Below are 22,868 nucleotides of genomic sequence, written 5' to 3'. Positions count from 1 at the left end.
GGGAACTACATCAATTTGTGCGCAGCGATAAGGCAATATATTCCAAGCACATTAGTTTTGCATATAATAATATTATGAAAAGGAAAGTTGCTACTCACCATATAGCGGAGATGTTGAGTCACGGATAGGCACAACAAAAAGGCTGGCACAAATACAGCTTTCGGCCAGTAAGGTCTTCGTCAAAATTAGACAACGAACACACACATACACACTCACACTAACGCAATTACCCCTCTCTGTCACACACACACACACACACACACACACACACACACACCAGAAATGGCAGTAACTTTGCTGATATGTTCTACCACTGTGTTGGCTATGTCTTGCAGGTTGGTCTCGTGGCTTTCGCACTACTTGAAAGACTGCAAAATTCTGTGCAGTTGGCTTGCGTTTGGACCCTCATAGAGCAACCCACTTGTGTCAGAATGCAGGGTGGCATTCACCACTATATCACAGGGTAGGTGGCATTTGTAGTTGACTGGCAGACTGTGATTTGGATTCTTCAGCTGTGTGTTGCATCCTATTGGTAAAATGATCCACCAGTCTCTGGATGCTGTCTCTTTGTTCAAGCTGGCATTGCTGTGTCAAGTCTACCTTACTGAGCACCCGTAAAGGCAGGCCCCTTTTCAGGCACTGCTCTGTCTGGCAGTTGAATCCAGTTCAGTAACTGATCAGTAATGTACAAGTCGTCAACTACTTCCAATTGAGCTGCTTGTGTGTGGGCTGTAGAATGTACTGATAGATGAATAGCCATGAAAAATCCCATTGCAGGGCCTCCCAGGTGGGACCACAACTCTTTTTGTGAGTATGTGCATGGCAAGCATGGGCCACAAGCTGTTGCAGTACTTTTTCTTTTTCTGTGCTGCAGTTTTGCTGTTTGACTATATATTTTTCTCTGACTTACTCTCTAGGACAGATTCCCTGTTGGCAACCCAGCTCACTTGTAGGATGCTGATTATGGTTTTCCCCACTTTGTTTACTTCATTTTATACCACATATTTTGGTTAACTTGTGGTCAATCCCCACATTTGAGTTTTATCTTCTCAAACTCCTTTTACAGTGTGTTATCAGTGCATTTGGAATTCTTCAGGAACCTGTATGGCAGTAGCCCATTGACCATGCAGGTGTTGCACTATTGATCCCTGAGCTATCACCTCCCTCACATGCCAAGGAGAAAGTGTCTTTCCAGTTGGGTACCCTCGGACTTAAAGCACTGGCCATCACGCAAAGTGGCCTTTGCTCTGGCTCAGTGGCACCAATGGGCAAACCCCTCATTTGAAGTAGGCAGCATTGTGGTGAATATTTGACATCAAGAATGACCACAGTTATCAGCTCGTCGCCGCAAGCCTCTGACAGTCTCTTCCGGCAGACCTCAATTCAGTTTAGATCATTATGGCCCTAGGAACTTTCCCTCCTTGGCCATGCCATGGAAGGAAAACAGAGCCAAGTGAGTTGCAGACACTACCATCGGTTGTTGGTTTGTACCTGAACAGATTGAGTGTACTTCCTCTCTACTAAGCCAGTGTTCTTAGTGGAGAATATTGTAAACATGTTTGGTGAACTTTCTTCCCTTTGTAAATTCTGAAGCAGTTCCATCTTAAGACGACATATCCTCCCCTGTTTCAGGCATTACTCTTTCGTAATCAACTTGGTGATATACTTATTACTGCAACACCTCTTAGGAACCCAAGCATGGTACAAGGATTAATTTTTCTCTTGGACATAATGTTGTATACAGTTGAACATTTGGAGAGGCAAGGGATTTGCTTTATGTGTTGTGCACATTGAGACCAGACAACAAGGTTGACACCAGAGCATTTGTTCTCACTTTTGAGGGGGATTTGCTTTAAGTGGAGGTCAAAATCATGTTTTACCACTGCAGTATCAAGCCATATTTCCACCCCCGATGTAGTACTTAGATTCCAGCACTTTGAGCATATGTCTTCGCAGTGCCCAATTTTGAAATTTCACCATATGTGCTACCAGCTGTCTGTATCAATTGCTGGAATGACTCTCCCCAATTCCTGAAGTATGCTGAGGAACACAAAATCTCTCATATTTTGAAGCTCAGAAAAAAATATGATTGTTTCTATCTATTCTCATTGATGTCAACTTTTGCCACTCCTATGGCCAGGTCATTTGCAGTACATGTCGTATTTACTCCCTCATTGTTGACCTCTAGTAGTAGAGCAAACAAACTTGATGATGGGAGCACTGGGCCCTCTCCTCTCGTGGCTGCTGTGCCACCATCTTTGGGTACGACTCCTGCACACATCCAAAGAAGCAGCATTCCCTCTGGCATCTACCAGTGATAGAGCTTCCTTTTGGGTTCCCTCTCACCAGAAATCCAGTAACCTGAGATCACCAAGTGGCTGAAGTAGCCATGGTCCGTGGGTGCCAGGACTACTCACACTTCCTTGGTTCCTATACCTACAGTGGATAAACACTTGTAAGGTTCTCGACTACCAAGAATTGTGAAATAGAAAAAGAAGAAAACCTGGAAGAAGACTATTCCAGTGACCATAGGGAGAAAGCTCCTCTGATGACCCTGGAATTTCCAGATCCCCCCACACTGAAGGACTCAGAACTGGTGTGCATTTATGTTATTTTTTATTTATTTATTTATTTATTTATTTATTGTTCCGTGGGACCACATTAAGGAGAAGTCTCCATGGTCATGGAACGAGTCAATACATGAAATTATAACACGATTGTAGAAACAGATAAAATGAAATATAAGAAACATATTCGGGCGACAAGTCGTTAGTTTAAATAAAGAAAATCAATAATGTAACACTGGAATTTGCTTAATTTTTTAGCTCTTCCAGGAGCTCCTCGACAGAATAGAAGGAGTGAGCCACGAGGAAACTCTTCAGTTTAGACTTAAAAGTGTTTGGGCTACTGCTAAGATTTTTGAGTTCTTGTGGTAGCTTATTGAAAATGGATGCAGCAGAATACTGCACTCCTTTCTGCACAAGACTCAAGGAAGTGCATTCCACATGCAGATTTGATTTCTGCCTAGTATTAACTGAGTGAAAGCTGCTAACTCTTGGGAATAGGCTAATATTGCTAACAACAAACGACATTAAAGAAAATACATACTGTGAGGGCAATGTCAAAATTCCCAGACTATTGAATAGGGGTCGACAAGAGGTTTTCGAACTTACACCACACATAGCTCGAACAGCCCGTTTTTGAACCAGAAATACCCTTTTTGAATCAGTAGAATTACCCCAAAAAATAATACCATATGACATAAGCGTATGGAAATATGCGAAGTAGACTACTTTTCGTGTTGAAATGTCACTTATTTCAGATACTGTTCTAATGGTAAATAAAGCGGCATTTAGTTTTTGAACAAGATCCTGAACATGGGCTTTCCACAACAACTTACTATCTATCCGTACGCCTAGGAACTTGAACTGTTCCGTCTCGCTTATAACATGCCCATTCTGTCTGATTAAAATATTAGTTCTTGTTGAATTGTGAGTTAGAAACTGTAAAAACTGAGTCTTACTGTGATTTAGCATCAAATTATTTTCCACAAGCCACGAACTTATTTCATGAACTACATTATTTGATAATGTTTCAATATTACACACAAGATCCTTCACTACCAAGCTGGTGTCATCAGCAAACAGGAATATTTTTGAATCACCGGTAATACTAGAAGGCATATCATTTATATAAATAAGAAACAGCAGTGGCCCCAGCACCGACCCTTGGGGAACGCCCCATTTAACAGTGCCCCATTGGGACTGAACATCATTACCACTCTCAATATTGCGGAGGATTACCTTCTGCTTTCTGTTCTTAAAGTAGGAGGCGAACCAATTGTAAGCTACTCCCCTTACTCCATAATGTTCCAACTTCTGCAGTAATATTTTGTGGTCAACACAGTCAAAAGCCTTCGTTAAATCAAAGAAAACACCTAACGTTCGCAACCTTTTATTTAATCCGTCCAAAACCTCACACAGAAAAGAGACTATAGCATTTTCAGTTGTTAAGCCATTTCTAAAACCAAACTGTACATTTGACAGCAAATTATGTGAATTTAAATGCTGCAGTAACCTTGTATATACAACCCTCTCGATAACTTTAGCAAACACCGATGGCATAGAAATGGGTCTATAATTGTCAACATTATCCCTGTCTCCCTTTTTATAAAGTGGCTTCACTACCGAATACTTTAATCGGTCAGGAAACCGACCACTCCTAAGGGAAAAGTTACAGATATGGCTAAGTACTGGGCTAACATACATGGAACAATACTTCAGTATTCTGCTAGATACCCCGTCATATCCATGAGAGTTCTTGGTCTTTAGTGATTTAATTATTAACTCAATCTCCCTCTTGTCAGTATCATGGAGGAGCACTTCAGGTAACAGTCTCGGAACACTTTTTTCTAAGAGCGCTATATGATTCCCTGTTGGGACTAGGTTTCTATTTAGTTCACCTGCTATATTCAGAAAGTGATTATTAAATACTGTACATATATGCGACTTATCAGTAACATGGACATCCCCACTACGCACTGATTCTATATTCTCGACCTGTCTCTGCAGACCAGCCACTTCCTTTACGACTGACCATATGGTTTTAATTTTATCCTGAGACTTAGCTATTCTGTCTGCATACCACATACTTTTTGCTTTCCTAATAACTTTTTTAAGCACCTTACAATACTGTTTGTAATGGGCTGCTGCATTTAGATTTTGACTGTTTCTAACGTTTTGATATAATTGCCACTTTGTTCTACAAGATATTCTTATCCCTTTAGTCAGCCACCCAGGCTGCCTGTTTGTGCTAGTACCCTGTTTTGAACGTTCTAACGGAAAGCAACTTTCAAAGAGCACGAGAAAAGTCTTGAGGAAAGCATTATATTTATCGTCTACTGTATCAGCACTATAAACATCTTGCCACTCTTGTTCCTTGATAAGGCTTACAAAAGTCTGTACAGCAACTGGATCAGCTTTCCTAAAAAGTTGGTAACTATATTTAACATGTGTTGCAGCACAAAAATCTTTTAGACTTAAAATTTGTGCATCATGATCTGAAAGGCCATTCACCTTTTTGCTAACAGAATGCCCTTCTAGTAATGACGAATGAACAAAAATATTGTCTATGGTTGTTCTACTGTTCCCTTGCACTCTCGTTGGAAAGAATACGGTTTGCATAAGATTATATGAATTAAGGTGGTCTACCAGCATCCTTTTCCTTGCACAATCACTTATACAATTAATATTGAAGTCACCACATATAACTAACTTTTTGTATTTCCTATAAAGTGAACCAAGAACCTCCTCTAGCTTTAGCAAAAATGTTGTGAAATCGGAGTCTGGGGATCTATAAATAACAACAGTAAGAAGCTTAGCTCCACTAAATTTAACCACACCTGCACAACATTCAAACACCTTTTCAGTGCAGTACTTTGAAACATCAATTGACTCAAATGGGATACCGTTTTTCACATACATGGCTACTCCCCCACACCGCAAAGAGCTCCTAGAAAAGCTGCCAGCCAACCTGTATCCTGGTAAAGGAAGCCTCTGAATTATCTCCTTATTTAAGAAGTGTTCAGATATACCAATAATTTCAGAGTCAACATCTATAAGCAGTTCACTAACTTTATCTCTAACACCTTGTATATTTTGATGAAATATACTAATTCCCTCATTAATCGGATACCCAAGCTTCGTAGAAAGTGGTTTCTTTGTTAGAGAGACTTCCCTTAAGCAGGAATACCTATCAGCTGACTTCAATCTAAAAAAGGTACAGCTCTAACACCCACAACTACCGGAATTTTCCCATGAGTGATCCCACCACCCCCACCTATGCTGTCACCTATAAGTTTTGCCAACCTCCCCTTCCCATACCTGTTGAGGTGCAGGCCATGCCTAGTGAAACCCGTCCTGCTGATAGACTCCACCGACACCACTGAAATGTGACTCATGCCTTCTGTCATCAGCGCACCCATAAGTCTCATGTTATTACGCCTGACGGCTGTATTAAGATGAGGCCGATCGTGACGCTGAAACAGTTCCACGAAATGCACATTCGTGTTGCCAGTCTGAGTGGCTATCTTTTCCAGGTCACCATCTATGTCATACTCCCCATCCCTATCAATACTATTACCAGCCCCACCCACAATCACTACCTGATCCTCTTTAGTAAAATCCCTACATAACCCCCCTATGTTAAAAGTCACCTGAGCCAATCCTGCATTAGGCTTCACAATGCTGGTGACCTGGTACTCACTCCCCAAAACTTCCTGCAACTGCTGGCCTACACCTCTTCCATGAGAACTACCTAGCAGCAGAACCTTCTTCTTTCTCTTAGACTTTGCAACTGTCCTAGCCACCGTAACTGCTGAGGTCTGTCTACCACCACTGGTGACAGACATTGATCTTGGAGCATGACTATCCTCCTGCCCCTTCATGCCTAACACCCCTTCATGCCTAACAGGACACCCTCAACATGATGATCCAATGAAACTGCAGTGTATATTACCATCACCTGTCATAATTACAACAGGTAGTTTCCTCCTGTTTTGCGATTTATGTTGCTCTCCAAGAATCACACTTCACTGAAGACCATTCTCCAACACTTCCAGGTTATCATGCATAATGTTGGAAGCATACTGGCTTCAAGAGAGGACATAGAGGACTTTCTACATTGATTCACACAGATATTATCATCGAGTGGATTCCCCTCTATACCATGTAGGAAGCCATAACATTGCAAGTGAAAATAACCCCTGCAATCACTCCTTGTAATGTTTACTTCCAGGCAGGTCACTTGCCTTGAGGTGACTACCTGAATATGACAACCCTCTCCACCTTGTCTCCTACTTGTGGATTTCAGTGCACATCGTACCACTTCATCTGTAAGGGCCTTCTGATTCACCAACTGCCTATCCTCAATGACGATATTAATGCCCACTTTAGTGCTGCTCGTGACACCTTCTCAGCTATTAACTTTACAGTCTCTTCCCCCAGTCTTGTGGCTTTGCTACAATGGTCACTGCATGACAGTCTTTATGCAGTGTCAACTTTCTAGAGACCCTGTCACTTCCTTGTTACTGCTGACAGACTAGTTATCACTGGTATCTATGCTTCCAACTGGTAATTGTATACCTGTGCCATCACCTACACACCGTCAGGTTGCACTGATTAGTTTGAGAGAGACTTCCCTGATGTGATCATCCACACTGCTGGAATTGCTGTCCCCTTTCTCCAGGCCAACTTCACTACCAGCTGGAGCTGTGGTGGACCAAAGTCTGTTCAGGTGGTCAAAGGACCCTGCAGTATCTCAGGCGACATCCAGTACAGACAGTTCTTAACATCGGTTTCAAGCAACTCCATGCTAAGGCTCACCATCTAATTAGATGCAGTAAGAAGGAATGCCGGGAGTGGAACATCTCCTTGTGAACGTATGCCTCTTCATCCTAGGTATTACGACTAAGCTCCATAGTCTACTAGGCTGCCAAATAATAACAACTGTCCCAGGTCTCCTCTGTCACGGTGGTATATTTACCAATTCATCAGCTCTGTCGAATACCTCATTATACATTTTGTGAATTCATCGGTATTCTTACCCACGTGACTTTTGAATGCATAAAAGACAAGTTGAAGACATTTTTTCCTTTACCTCCCGTCAAGCTGAATTATGTAGCTAATGAACCTTTCACTGACGGATCTGCTTCATGATCTTGACTGTCACAAGATATGGTTACAGTCCTGGATCTGATTCATAATCAGACGATCCAATATTCCACCTACTCAGGGTCTTCAACCATATGTGGCAAGAAGGTGTTTTCCCTTTTCAGTGACCAGATAGTATCATGGTAATCATTCTTAAACTAGGCAAAAACGCAACATCCATCAAATGCTACTAACCAATTAACCTCACCAAAGTGCTCTACAAATTGCTTGAAAGGATGGTAAAATGGGTTCTTGAATCACAGTGCCTTTTGTCCACCTATCAGAGTAGTTTTGGGGAGGGCTGATCAACAACTGACCATCCGGGTAGGTTAAAACAGCAATCCAAATGTCTTAACGCCAACACCTCTCACCAGTCATTTTGGACCTATGTAAGGCATACAGCACTACTTGGCAACATCACATTTTACTTACTCTCAATGACAGGAGCTCTCAAGGCTCCCTACTGATTTTTTAATCATGAGTTTTTATCCCACTGATTGTTTCAGGTTAGAGTTGGTACATCACTCAACTCGCCATGGGTCTAAGACAGTGGTTTCCAACTTGAGGGTAATTACCCCCTGAAGGGTAAAAACTAAACAGTTTGGTTCTGTTTCAGTTGTGAAACTACATTATTTTCAAAAGATCATTACTATTATCACAATTTTGTGACACTCTAATATTGATTATGTAAGTTATGAATAATTACTCTTCCTCAGTTATCACCATTGATGCAGTGGAGGTTACAGGTTCCTCACGTAGTCCACGATACATATACAGGATGAGTCACTAACTATTGCACCAAGAATATGTTCAAATGTGTGTGAAATCTTATGGGACGTAACTGCTAAGGTCATCAGTCTCTAAGCTTACACACTACTTAACCTAAATTATCCTAAGGGCAAACACACACACCCATGCTCAAGGGAGGACTCGAACCTCTGCCGGAACCAGCCACACAGTTCATGACTGCAATGCTGTAGACCGCTCGTCTAATCCCGCGCGGCACCAAGAATATCTCCGAAAGTATGATAGGAGCTAAAAAGTTTGTGGGACAAAAGTTGCATGGGACAATGGGGGCCATAATATGATGTTGCTTTTTGTTGCTATAGTCTGTCGGTAAACTGAAGAGCGAGCGAGCGAGTGAGCGAGCGAGCGAGCGAGCGAGTCTCCACTCTGCTAACCTAGCTACGTCACAAGGTGCTTCTACAAGCTGTTTCGCAACGTAGTACCGGCCCTGCCGCGGCGCGATTTAAATCTGTGGCGACGCCCTTCACAGATACGTCTCAGCACCGCCTTGGCTCCGTCCCCGGATCTGCCTGCTCCGTGACCTTTGTCGATTTCCCAAGGATGGTACCCCTTCACTTGTTTATCGTCGGGCATTTGCTGCTCTATGTGCACAAATGACGGATGCCACCTTTATTTACACCGACGGCTCGAAAACATCGTTAGGTGTAGGGAGTGCCTATATTGTTGGCGACACCCCAAATCACTTTCGGCTTCCCGACCAGTGTTCGGTTTATACTGCGGAGCTTTACGCCGTTCTCCAGGCTGTCCACTACATCCGCCGCCATCAGCAGATAAAGTACGTTATCTGCTCAGATTCTCTCAGCTCTCTCCTCAGTCTCCACGCTCTTTATCCTGTGCACCCTCTGGTCCACCGGATTCAGGACTGTCTGCGCTTGCTCCACCTGGGGGGTGTCTCGGTGGCGTTCCTCTGGCTCTCGGGACACGTTGGTATCTGTGGAAATGAGGCGGCCGATATTGCAGCCAAGGCTGCAGTCTCTCTTCCTCGGCCAGCTATTCAATCGATTCCCTTCGCCGATGTACGGAGCGTTCCATGTCGACGTGTTGTTCATTTATGGCACACACATTGGTCGACACTTACCCATAATAAATTGTGGGACGTGAAAGCTCTTCCTTGTGCTTGGACCTCTTCCTCCCGAACGCGTCGTCGGGAGGAGGTAATTTTAACTAGACTCCGGATAGGGCACTGTCTTTTTAGCCATCGACATCTTTTAAGCGGCGATCCTCCCCCACTCTGTCCCCACTGCTCTCAGCTGTGGATGGTAAGACACCTTTTAATTGAGTGCCCCTATTTTAATCCGTTACGCTCCCGTCTACAGCTATCGCCTGATGTATCGTCGATTTTAGCAGATGACACGCGCTCAGCCGACCGCGTTCTCAAGTTTATTAGTGCCAGTGAAATGACGTCAGTCATTTGAAGCTTTTTTTGGGGACAACCTACCCCTTTTTGTAGTGGATTTTTACGCCTTTCTTCTGCTTTTAGTTTCTCCAATTTTATGACTTTCGTTCTCATTGCTGCTGTTTTTCAATTTCGGTTTTTTACTGTTTCCTAAGTCACGGACCGGGCGCTAATGACCATAGAAGTTTTGCACCCTAAACCCAAAAAAAAAAAACACCCAGATACGTCTCAGCTGCGTTTGTTTTTAGACAAATGCATTAATACCATAGGGAATACAAAAGACAATAGATTCTTTCCAAATACAACAATAGAGTAAATAATATTAACATAAGAACGGAAGTCAGGATTCTACTACAAACATAGAACCGAATGCCTGTTCATGTGAATATGGTTTATGTTGTTCTATTGTTATTCGTAAAACGAACCGCACATAATTCAATCAATCTGTAGAATTTAAGGCTTGTTCTTACTTTGTGTTTCTATTGAAAGGTAGAAGTTTTCTTTGAAGGACTGTATTCAAACTTAACAATTCTTGCAACATGAAGAGTGTTTAAAAAGTAAGCAGAAATTTATAATTTTGTGTGTTAGTCCGATTTGCACTACTTTTTGGTCACTGTCTTCGTGAACATGTCTCTAAAGTATGTGTACAATGTTATGCGTATTGGCGATTTACTCTGTTGTCAGTTTTCAAAAGATTACATGTGTTTTGGTAGCATCAACGATTATTTGTTTTGTATAAAAATAGGTTAGAGAATCTGTATCAAATTTTGTTGTAAGAATGGAATAAAATGTATGAAATTTTTAGAAATATTGAATATTTCTTTTGGTGAACTTGTTATGAGTAAACCAAGGGCATTTAAGTGGTATAAACATTTCAAAGTGGGTCTTAAAGGGCAGCAGTTTTACAAGTATGGATGAGATTAAAAATGTTCAGTTAGAAGACCTATAAACTATCCAGAAGAAACAGTTCCTAAAGTGTTTTGGGAATTGGAAAAATCACTGGCTTAAGTGTGTAGTATGTAATGGGGAATATTTTGAAGAGTATAACATTGCTGTAGACTAACAAATAAAGTTCTTACCAAAAAATAAAAGTTAATATGTAAGCGCACCTCGTATGTCAAGCTTTCTGCTTGGAAGTCCAGAATCAGGGTACGTGTTTCGAAGGAAATTTCAGCAGTGTTTACAATAGCTATTGCGCACATGTTTTAAGCAATATGTCTTAGAATCGGGTGAATAGTGACCGAGACAGAGATTTACTGTTCCATCAGCATCAAAGGTTTTACATGATTTTGAAACTTTCTATATCGATGGGTTTCCTCACAAAATTATTAATTTCTTTCTTGGCGATTCCAGTAAACCATGCAGCTTATTTCCGCGTTTCTTCTTTATGCATCGTATTGGGAGAGGCTGACGTTTGCCTAAATTGCAGCCGTTTGGTTGGGAGTAGTAATATTAGCCAACAGTTCTTTTTGCGTCGCCTCTTTAACATACACTGTACTAACATTAGAGACGATCGAACGCTCGTTAGCCCGCAATACTTCCTCTTCTTCGTATTCTGCACATTTTCTTACAATGCTAGACGATTATATCGAAGTATATCAGTAAGTATACAAAGTTAACTGACACTGGCAACTAAAATCCCATGAACAGAAACAACGTATATCACTGCACGCCGATCTACACTGCTACACAGGTAACGGGCAACAGATTTTGGGTGCCCCTGTAGTCCGGTGGCAGCGTTCATCCAGGAAAGGCCACTTCCCCCACCAAAAGCGCTGCTCACTCTTCAGTTTACAGACAGACTATAGGTGGGGTCGCTTCAGAGATATGAAGCTAAACTTCGTTTTCTTTAAGTGGCATGCTATAGTTTGGTACTTTTTTTCTGATAGTGGCTATTGAGACGAATCCCATGATGTGTAACAGTAAGGTCTTTGAAGGTCAACAAAAGTCACAAAGGTGGCATGAACGTCCATTTACAGAAGGTGTTCGAAGTGATGACCATTGGTATCATTGCAGTGCTCCAATATTCTTATAATGGATTGAGTGGCATTCCTTATCACTTCGGCACTTATTGAAGCACATGCTCTGACAATTCTCTATTGCATATCTTCAGGTGTAGTTGGAACATCTTCATAAACAATGTCTTTTACGAATCCCCACAAGAAAAAATCCAGAGGCATCATGTTTGGTGAATGAGCTGGCCACTTCACATCGCCTCCACGTCCAATCCAACAAATTGGGAATTAGAATGAGATTTTCACCCTGCAGCGGAGTGTGCGCTGAAAAGAAACTTCCTAGCAGATTAAAACTGTGTGCCGAACTGAGACGCAAATTCGGGACCTTTGCCTTTGCCTTCGCAGGAGAGCTTCTGTGAAGTTTGGAAAGTAGGAGACGAGGTGCTGGCGGAAGTAGAGCTGTTAGGATGGGGCGTGAGTCGTGCTTGGTTAGCTCAGATGGTAGAGCACTTGCCCGCGAAAGGCAAAGGTCTCGAGTTCGAGTCTCGGTCCGGCACACAGTGCTACTCTGCCAGGAAGTTTCAAATTGGGAATTGTCTCTGGAATTCATTTCTAGCCATCAGCGAAAAATGGGCCGGGCACCCATAGTGTTGATACCATATTCTGTTCCTTGTTCCTAAAGGTATTTCTTCCAATAAGAGACCTAAAGTTTCTTGCAGCAATGTGATGTACTTCCTACCATGAAGATTTCCTTTGATGAAATAGGGACCTATAATTCTGTCCTCCAGAATCCCACACCATACATTCACTAACCATGGTTTTTAGTGTGCAACTTGCTGCAGCCAACATGGATTTTTGGTTGCCCAATAATGCATGTTATGCAAATTAACATTTCTGTGGTTCGTGAATGTTGCTGCATCAATAAATACTGAAGTTGAGTCCTTCAGCAGAATTCAATGCAATGCATGCAATCCATACCAGTGGAGACAGATATGGTAAGGATGATATTTATGACAATGCAGAACATGAACAACACTACTCTGGCTCATGCCAGATTCCCTTGTGATTTGACGCATACTAACACAAGAGCCTGAAACCACAGTGGCATGAGTACCAATTTGTGTTTCCTCATTAGTAACTTTCCTTTGCCGGATATCTTTCTGATGCATTAAAGATCCAGTTGTTCTCAATTTATCATACACGTATTTAAATGTACAATGTTAGGGTGATTATGTTGAGGATATCTTTCAGTGTACAAGTCTCTAGCTCTCACTGAATTTCGTTGGCATTCTCCTAAATGAGAAGCATATCAAATTGTTCTTCGAAGGAATAAATCATTAACATTTGCTTGATTCAACGATATTAGTCTTACCGTTTCTATTAGTGCTGTATTGCGAAACCGTCAAATGGTGTTTTGGTGTCAACGGCATGTTAGATGGATATGCTGTATTCAGCGAATATTTACTATTTGCACGATATATGAGACAGAATTGTCAGAGCATGCACTTCAATAAGTGCCGAAGTGATAAGGAATACCACTCAATCCATGATAAGAAGATTGCAGCACTGCATTGATACCAATGTTCATCACTTCGAACACCTTCTATAAATGGATGTTCATGCCACCTTTATGGCCTCCGTTGACCTTCAAAGAACTTACTGTTACACATCATTGGATTTGTCTCAATAGCCGCTATCAGAAAATAAGTACCAAACTATAGCATCCCATTTAAAAAAACAAAGTTGACCTTCATATCTCTGACACAACCCCACCTAGCAACAAAAAACCATCATATTATGGCCCTCGTTGTCCTATGCAATGTTTGTCCCACAAACTTTTCAGCTACTGTCATACTTTCGGAGTTATTCTTGGTGGCAATAGTTAGTGACTCACCCTGTATGTTGTGCTTTGTCCCATACATCACTGATGATCAAAGCTAAACATATAATAACAAATGCTAAATATCTCAAGAAAATGTATTCTAAAAGCTGTAAATAGTACCTGCAGTTGTCCAGAAATTGCTTCGTAACTCACTTCAAAACAGATACATGAATTAATTGACAGCACAACACAGCAGTAATTACATAAGGGCTATAATAGTGCTGTACACAGTGTTATTATTATTATTATTATTATTGCTATTATTGTTAGTTACTGTGGTCAGACACAAAGCATTAAAAGCCTGAAGCCTTCCAATTTCTGCCAGTTCAGAAGTAAGGAATGCAGCAGTCAGTTGATTTACAAACAGTAAGTATAGTGCACACATTTTAACTTGGTTGATTTTAAATGGTGAACAGTGTGCAAGTCAAGCAAGTGCTGCAATGGAGAGGAGTAATGCAAGGGAAGTGTGTTTTGTAACAAGTATCCATGCCCCCTGTGAATAGACAGCTTTCTTACCTGGAAAGGAGTAGCAGCTAGCACTTGCGACACACACACACACACACACACACACACAATCTGAATATAATTCATCTTTCATCGTTTTAAAAATAAAAGTGTTCTAAGAAAAGTCTTTCATTCTACAGTTAAGTTAGGTGCTAAAGTTGGTGATAATGCGGAGGAGGAGGGGGGAGGGGTGGTACTAGCTAATCTCTAATTGCACTCAGGGGTAATGGTCTAAGAAAGATTGGGAACCACTGGTCCAAGAGAAAAGTTCCTGCAGAGCTTCCTGCTGAGTTTTACCCCGTCTCTCATCGTCATTAGTGAGCTAGTGATCTCCGTGGAACCACTAGTCACCTCCACAATGTATGTTGACAACTTTTGCATTTGGCATAGCTCCCAGTCTGTAGCCTTGGCTGAATGCTAGCTCAAAGGCACTATCCAAAGTGTCTCTGCTTGAACCCTTTTTCATAGCTTGCAGTTCTCTCCCAAAAAGATGCTAGTTCATTTGTCGAGTACCCTGGTCCGTGCTGACTATGACACTTCTTGGGTACCCACAGCTTGGACATTGCTGCATAATCTAGATTTTTGGGACTCCTCTTCAATAAGAAGCTGATATGGCTGCCCCATATTTGTCAACTAAAGTTGAAGGATTAACACTCTCTGCTTCCTTGCCTCTTTGAGTGCGTATTGTGATACTTTCCTCCATATTTATCAGGCTCTGGTCTTGGTCCATTTAAACTATGGTTGCCAGTGGCATCTTCAGCTTTCAAATTGTTGGACTCAGACCATCATAATGGAGTAAAACTGGCTACTGGCACCGTCCGAACTAATCCCATAGGCAGTCTCCTTGCTCCACTCTCCAGTTCCAACAGTACCAACTCATTCTCATTTATACAATCACCATCGAACGATTTCCTAATCATCCAACTTATAAAATTCTTTTTGCATACAACGGGCATTGACCCCTTGAGACTACCATTGAATGGGCTCACCAGTTGGATTGCACCTCAAGGCCCATTAGTACCAATCTATTTGATCTATTGGACCTAATGTTTCATTCACTCTCATGACCTTTTTGTGTCATTTACAGTGATGGCTCAAAAATTATGAATAGGATAGGATATGGTTTTACATCTCCTGCTGGTTAACAACTACATTTGCTGCCAGGAACATGTAGTATTTTTATGGCAGAGCTGATAGCCATTAACAGAGCCCTACGTGTTATTAAACAGACCTTCTTCAACTGCAATTTAATTTGCAGTGACTCAATGAGTAATCTCCAAGCTATTGATCAATATTACTTAAACCACACTTTGATACGTGCTATTCATGACCACCTCTCTGACCTTCCTTCCTCTGGGTACCAAGTCATGGGGGTGTCCCATGGAATGAAATGGCCAACCATTTGGCTAGAGAAGTAATTACTCACCCAAGATTTGCATTGATGATCATAGGTGTGCATTTGTGGGTGCAGGCAAGATGTTTCCTCACTTGGAGATGAAACAACATCTGGTGAGCCACTGCCCCCTCCTATAAACTACTGCTCCTCCTCCTCCTGCTCCTCCTCCCTGAAGGAATCCACTGTCCTGTGTGTCATATTCACATTGGTCACATCCAATTTCATTTCGTACTTCATAGTCAATGTTTCAGGAAAGCCTGCAGCTGTGTCATTCATGATTTAGATAATGAAAGCTGCATTGGTTACTTTTTTTTTTTTTTGTGGAAATACATTATGCTAAGCATGAAAAACTAGTTACTGGTGCAGGTTTCATTATTTAAATCATACCAGATCAATTCATAGTTTTATTTTATGTAACAAGATACTCACATGTTTTGGCTGCAGAGGTTCACAGACTGTACCTCACATCCTTGGGGACTGGCACCTCCTCCTGGCTCTGCATGCGAAACATGGTCTTTTGGATTCTTTACTTCCAATATTGGTAGACAGCCTGTGGGCAATTGAACTGGTTCCTTGTTTTCTCTTTGAATATGGTTTTTATGCTCAGATATAAACTTTTAAAATACTTTTGGATTGGGGTGGAGCAGGGTGGTTGGGTTTGGGCACCTCCTCTCTCATGCTGCATATGGGGGGGGGACCTTCAACCCTATCCCCTTTGCCAACTGCCTTGGTCATCCATCAATTTAATGTGTTTTAATTGCTTTTAAATGGGGGAGGTTCTTTTTCTGTGGCACACTCCAGTGAATAGTGGGGGCTGTTCCCCTGTTTAATACTTTGACGATAATGGATGGGGGGCAGGACAGCTATAGGAAGCATGACTTCTGTCACATGCAGAGCTGATTATTTCTCTCACCTAATTTTAATGTCAGTCCAACTGATATCCATTATGTTTTCATCCTTGTCACGTTTAATGTTGCAGAACTCCCAGTTAGAAGGTGTTTTTTACTCTGCAACTGTCATCTTCCCTATTGGGTTGACTGGTAGTCAGGTGCACATGGGGTTTCTGTCACCACAGATGAATCCTGGGATACCCCTCTATTGCTCTGACCTATGAACCAGCCATACCCATGTACTTTTATGTCATTTAGCAGCTCTGGCATCAATATTACTTCAGAGGCCTCAGTTTTACTGCTCCTACATACATTAATAGTTCAAATTTATGGCTGACACTAACTCTTGATCAACATTCTGACAACTTTGTTGTTTAGTCCCTTAGCTTCCAGCCAGCAAACCACCCTTTACAGGGCTGAAGTGCATACTCTGCCAATCCTGTCCAATAGACGTGTATAGTGACATTAAGAGGTTCTCAATAGCTATACCCCTGAGGCATGTAGTTGCTGATTTCCAAACAACATCGTGTGTGTTAAAATCCACACGTAGGAAGTATCATTGAGGTAACTTAATAACTTGTGCTATGAAAGCCTCTTGGTCTGGAACTTCATGTGGGGCATGTAAAATGAACTTAGTGGTCTATGATATCTGTCCACTGATACAGTGAGTGCTTGTAAACTGGTTGTGAGTGGAGAGGTATAGATTGTTTACTGACATAGCCAGTCCTCCTTTTGTAATTTCCCCATTTCTGTGGAGTTTGTAGCCATGTAACGTGAGGGGAGGGGGGGTTTAAATTGACGAAGTCATAACAACTCAACTTGTGTGCTCAACCCAGTACTATGGTGGCTAACTTAGTGGTGTGGTTGCTCTCTCTTTTTCCCCTTCCATTCTTCCAAAGTGGAGAGTTTGCTGCAGAGGATGGGAGGATTATTTGAACATTAATGTTCATACCTTACCATACCATCTTTCTACATTATCCTTCAGACCTGTCAGACAGGAGCAAGGTTGCATGATCTAATGGTTTTGTACTGTATGTTTCTGCACAATTGTTCATAGCCCTTTTCTTGAATTTTGCAGATGGTGACAAAACTATTTTACCAAACCAACACCTTTTGCTTCTCCTTTTGTGTCTGAATTGAAGATAATGTTCTCTCAACTCTATGCTCCACCACCAATGCTGTTTCTGTTGAATTTCTTTAATCAGTGGCATATGAGTGCAGTTAGTTCACACACAAGTGGAGTGTTTCCTTTGTGTATAACCAAACTGAATCTATAATGTGTCACCAGCACTTTGCATCCCACAGTGATGTACATTAAATATCAACTTAAGTACAGTTTGTTCCCTAACTCATTGCGTGCTCTTTTTTTATAATTTTTCTGACTTCATTCTCACCTTCATTTTCCCACAGCTGTTGCCAGTCACTGGTGTCCAGTTCCAGTATGTCCCTGCAGCTAACAACACTTTTACTATAATTCAGGCCTGTATGTAACTCTGTAGTTACAACATAGTCTCCTAGAGATTTAGCATTTAATAGCTTACTTATCGGGGCAGCTGTTCCTTTCCTGACTAGAAGTGTACTGGCTTGTGGCCTGTTAACAGATTTTAGTGACCAAGTCCCTTTAATCATTATTGATGTGAAAATGTGACAGTTTCTCAAAACTTACTTCCTCTGTTTTAGTAACAATAAATACATTTGGTCTGTTACTAATGTTTTTAGTATTGTCTTTGTAGACTATACTAATCTCCACAACAGCCATCTGCACGTAGCACACTTTGAGACTGACTAGCCTTTAAAGAGGTTTCTACCATCCCCATGATTTGTGTGATTAAGCAAAGATCCTCAATCCTTGTGGCAATATTCCAACTGAACTGCATCACACAGTGACTACTGAAGTGTGCACAGTCTACAGTTACAGAAAACTGACAGCCCCCCCCCCCACCCCTCCTGTTTGGCTACCATGAATTTGCCACATCTGTATCCAGCCAAAAGCTGAGTTCTTTTAGGTGCTCACCATTTGGCACAACACAGGAGACACCTGTGGCACATTAAATGCCACGAACATGGTGAGCATTTCTTTACGTAAGACCTGTCCTACTTGCTATAGTGCACCTATTGCAGTGGTAAGTGTACGTATGCAGCTGTGCACTGATATTCTCCACAAAAGTCTGGTTTTGTAGTTAACATATATATTTTTTATTTTGTTATGAGCCTTTTCGTCTGTTGTTTGCAATACATGCAAGACTTAAAAACCTTCTAGACTCTACCTGTTTTAAACCACAAGGCTAAACTTGGGCATTATCATGTAATTTTTAAAGCATCATTTATTCACATTTTCTCATTTGTGATTTCTTTTTTCTACTACTTCCCACAACAAAACACCCAGAATCTAAAACAAGCCAGCTGGTGACAGTAATCACTATTTATAAAAGTTTTATATTTACATGTATTTTATCTTCCTTTGTTTCCAAGACACATCCTTTTCAGTATAAAGTAGTATAGACCAACTATTTTGTGTTGCATTTGACACTGTTATGACAGGAATGGCCCTCAGTGACAGCCTGCAAGGTGGTGTCTCACAGCTGGTCTGGACCTATTGAACTCAACTAAAGCCATGGCCACTGCACCTGGAAACTGATGGAAAGTCAAAAGCTGCAGAGAAGTCTGCAACAGGTGGGGCCTGTTGGAGACATGGTCCAAGAACTGCAACAAATTTGCAACTAACAGTTATCCGTAAATATAAGCAGTCCCCAAACTCTGATCTGTGACTTAGATGGGCTTGAGAGATGGTTGGCATCAAGTGCTGTTAGCTGCAGCTGCTGACCAACAAGCTCCTGCAATCTGGCAACAAACTGCACCACTAAGTGCCCTTTATGTCCAAGGAAACCACTGATACAAAGTGCTTTTAGTCATCCCCAGAGCCACTTTGTGGTCAAGTGTACCACTTAGAGAACTCAAAATGGCAGCAGAACTTCTAGACGGGGCAGCTCGTGGAGCTCCCCTGCTGAACGTTTGATGATATTGGAATGTCACAATCATTTTGGAATGTCACAATCATTTTTAAACCCTGACACAGCATTGGTTATACTGTCTCTGCAACAATTGGCCCTGAAATGGCACACATGTGATGTAATTTTTCAGCCTCCATAGCATCATTGCCTTCACTGTGGAATCATATACGTTCAATTCCTGGTATGTCCTCAAATTAAGATCTAGAAAGAGGTCTACTCAGCCTCGCGAGGCAAAATGAAGATCTACGTGAATAAAGATGCAACAATACCATGAGAATTCATATGCTTGCAATAAAGGCTAGAGGGATTGGAAACATACTGATAATATATCCCACAGTCTTAGATCATTTCTCATATTGAACATGTAGGCAGCATTCAGCCAGACAAAATGGCCCTGAGGCCTAATCTGTGGGTGGTGTTTATTTCAGTTTAGTTCACTCAATCTAATACTGTTATCACCAAGATGTTGAAGGAAAATTAACTTTGTTTCCACTCATTGAAAATGTGAAAATGGTGTTGGCGAAGGTACTGGTGAATTCATGAGGACATTCTACCTCAAAATTATAAATGTCTGTCATAGGTAAATTACACTTATAACAGGTAACTCGTAATGTCATAAATCTGAAATTTGGTAAGTAAATTGAAAGCAGTACGAGGATATTCATTGAAATTGAAATTAAACTTGGTTCATGTCCACCATGGCTAATAAAAGCTGTCAATTCAAGCTATTGAATTAGTTTCAATAAATTTTATGTATTACATTTGGTAGACTCTCAATCCTTACAATACTTATCAGATTACAGCCACTAAATGTTCTCATATCAAAGAGAAATTCAGTCGAGAAAAGAATAAGTTATGAGACAGAATTGCTGGCCAGTACCTACTTTCAGAAAGCATGAAGTATAGTACCACCAATAAACACACATATCAAAGTAAAATGGATACATTACCAAGCCTTTGGAGCCAATATTTCCTTCTTCATGGAGGAAAGGGGCAGGTTGCTCAGACTTGACTTCTCCCTGATTAAGGAATTATTAGTTCTGATAGTTCCCTTTTACTTTAATATGTATGTATTGATGGTACTATAAATCCTGGCCAGAAACTCTGTCTCATGTTTTATTAAATTTTGTTATAAATAAAACGAATGCTTCATAACATAGTCTTGGTCAGATATACAATAATGTAGAAAATGTTAAACCATTTTCCTGATAATGAAAATTCAGAGGTGATTTGTTAGTGCTATTGCCTACAGCTGTTCCTTTAACCTCAGTGCTGGTTAGGAGATATAGACACACGAACTGAACACTCCTCCTCCTCCTCCTCCTCCTCCTCCTCCTCCTCCTCGTCCTCCTCCTCCGTCCCCTCACTCCACCCTCCCCCTCTCTGTGTCGACCTCTTTCTCCCTCTGTCAGTCAGCCTCATCCTCCCACCAATATCTATCTCCACTTCCCCATTCTCTTTCTCTCTCTTCATCCCCTCCTCCACCTCTCTTTGTCCATTTCCTTTGCCCCCTCTCTCTGACTATATCCTCTTCCCCCCTCTCTTTTTATCTCCACCTCCCCTTCCTTTCCATCTCTGCCTCACCCCTTTCTTTCCCACTTGCCCATCACCCCTCTAAACCTTCTGCCTGCCTCGTGCATCACCACTTCCTCCACTCTCTCTGTCTATTTCCTTCTGCTCCTCTGACCATCCCCTCTACTGCCCATCTCAACCTGTCCTCAGCCATGTTCATTGCCATGTGTAAGCCCTGCAATACAGTTCAATAAAGCAGGCCAATACTACTTGCACAAAATGCTTGCCATGCAGGCCAGGCTACACATCAAGGGCTTGAAAATCATTTATTTCTTCCTGGTGTACAGGCCGCAATTTAAAGCAGGTTGATAAAACAGACCGATGCTACTCCAACATAACATGCCTATCATCCAGGGTGGCCTACATGTTGGGGCCCAGTAAACCGTCTCTTACCCCTGACATGTAGGCTGCACTGAAAAGCAGCGTGATTTGACTGGCCAGTACTGTTCCCACACAACACACCTGTCATGCAAAGCAGCCTATAAGCCTGTATCTCCACTACTATTGGAACTAGGAGATTGTAAACCACACAGTGGTGATGCTCTTGAGATATGCTGTTTCTGTGTCACATTTGGTTGAAATCGATCTAGGGGTTATATATGAGGGCTGTTCAAAAAGTAAGGTGACTTTTCAAATTGTACGGGCAACATACATTCAATTATCGATCCTTTTTTTGTTGATACACATGTCCTGAACATATATGTTCACAGTTCTAAGTGTACAGCCTACTTCATTTCTTTTTGACAGACAGAAAGGTTAGATGTGTTTTAGTGTACTCAGCTATTTTCAATTGTTATAAAAAATGGAGCACCGAATTTGCATCAAATTTTGTGTGAAAAACGGAATAAAGTGCTCTAAAACACTTGAAATGTTGACTGCGGCATATGCTGCATCTGCTGTAAGTAAAAAAAAAAAATTTTTACAAGTGGTACAAGTTCTTCCTAGATGGCCGAGAAGATGGCAATGACTAACCTTGCTCTGGACACCCCAGCACAACAGCAGAAGATAAGGTCAAAGCTGTGAAGAAAATTGTTTTGGAAAATCATCAAATTACCATAAGAGAAGTTGCTGACGATGTTGGCATATTGGTCAGCAATTTTTTCAGATGTTTTGGGCATGAGACCCTGTCAGCGAAGTTTGTTCAAAACTTCTCAATTTTGATCAGAAGAACCTTCACATGAGCATCGCTCAGGAGCTCTTGAACGACGTCAATGATGATTCTGATTTTCTCAAAAGGGTCGTAACTGGTGACAAAACATGGGTTTATGGTTATGACATCGAAACCAAAGCCCAATCGTCCCAATGGAAACATCCCAAAGAGCCAAAACTGAAAAAAGCACAGCAGCAAGTTTAATCAAATGTCAAAGTTTTGCTCACTGTTTTTTTCAGTTACCATGGTGTAGGGCAACATGAATTTTTGTCTCAACATTTATGCTCAATAAGGAGTATTACCTTGATGTATGCGCTGTTTGCAAGAAGCAATACACAAAAAACCTCCGAAATTGTGGAAAAACAATTCATGCATCGGGACAATTCACCTGCTCATTCATCGTTGCTTGTGAGAGATATTTTGGCCAAAAACAACATAACAGTCATGCCTCAGCCACTGTATTCACTGGATTTGGCCCCTGTGACTTTTACCTGTTCACAAAACTGAAGAGTCCTATGAAAGGATGAAGATTTTCAACAATTGAGGAAATAAAAACTGCATCGCTGGAAATACTCAAGGCTTTACCAAAAAGTGCT

General features: G+C 41.4%; 1 protein-coding gene across 7 annotated transcripts in view; it reads left to right on the top strand.

Annotated features, from left to right (window-relative positions):
• The window catches only part of LOC126198876 (uncharacterized), a 66,513-nt gene that overhangs the window by 32,663 nt on the left and 10,982 nt on the right, over positions 1–22,868 (top strand). The window contains exon 2 of one of the 7 annotated variants that reach the window (XM_049935501.1): positions 336–463. The exons of 5 other annotated variants lie outside the window; for them this stretch is intronic. The gene's annotated coding sequence lies outside the window, so the exon portion shown is untranslated. Of the gene's footprint in view, positions 1–335; positions 464–8,258; positions 8,277–22,868 lie in introns of those variants that run through there. One more of the 7 variants, XM_049935536.1, reaches the window with a different exon arrangement.

Source organism: Schistocerca nitens, chromosome 1 (assembly GCF_023898315.1).
Source record: "Schistocerca nitens isolate TAMUIC-IGC-003100 chromosome 1, iqSchNite1.1, whole genome shotgun sequence".
In the NCBI taxonomy this organism is placed as follows: domain Eukaryota; kingdom Metazoa; phylum Arthropoda; class Insecta; order Orthoptera; family Acrididae; genus Schistocerca; species Schistocerca nitens.
The sequence above is the reverse complement of the archived record's forward strand: the minus strand, read 5'-3'. Positions and strand labels throughout refer to the sequence as shown.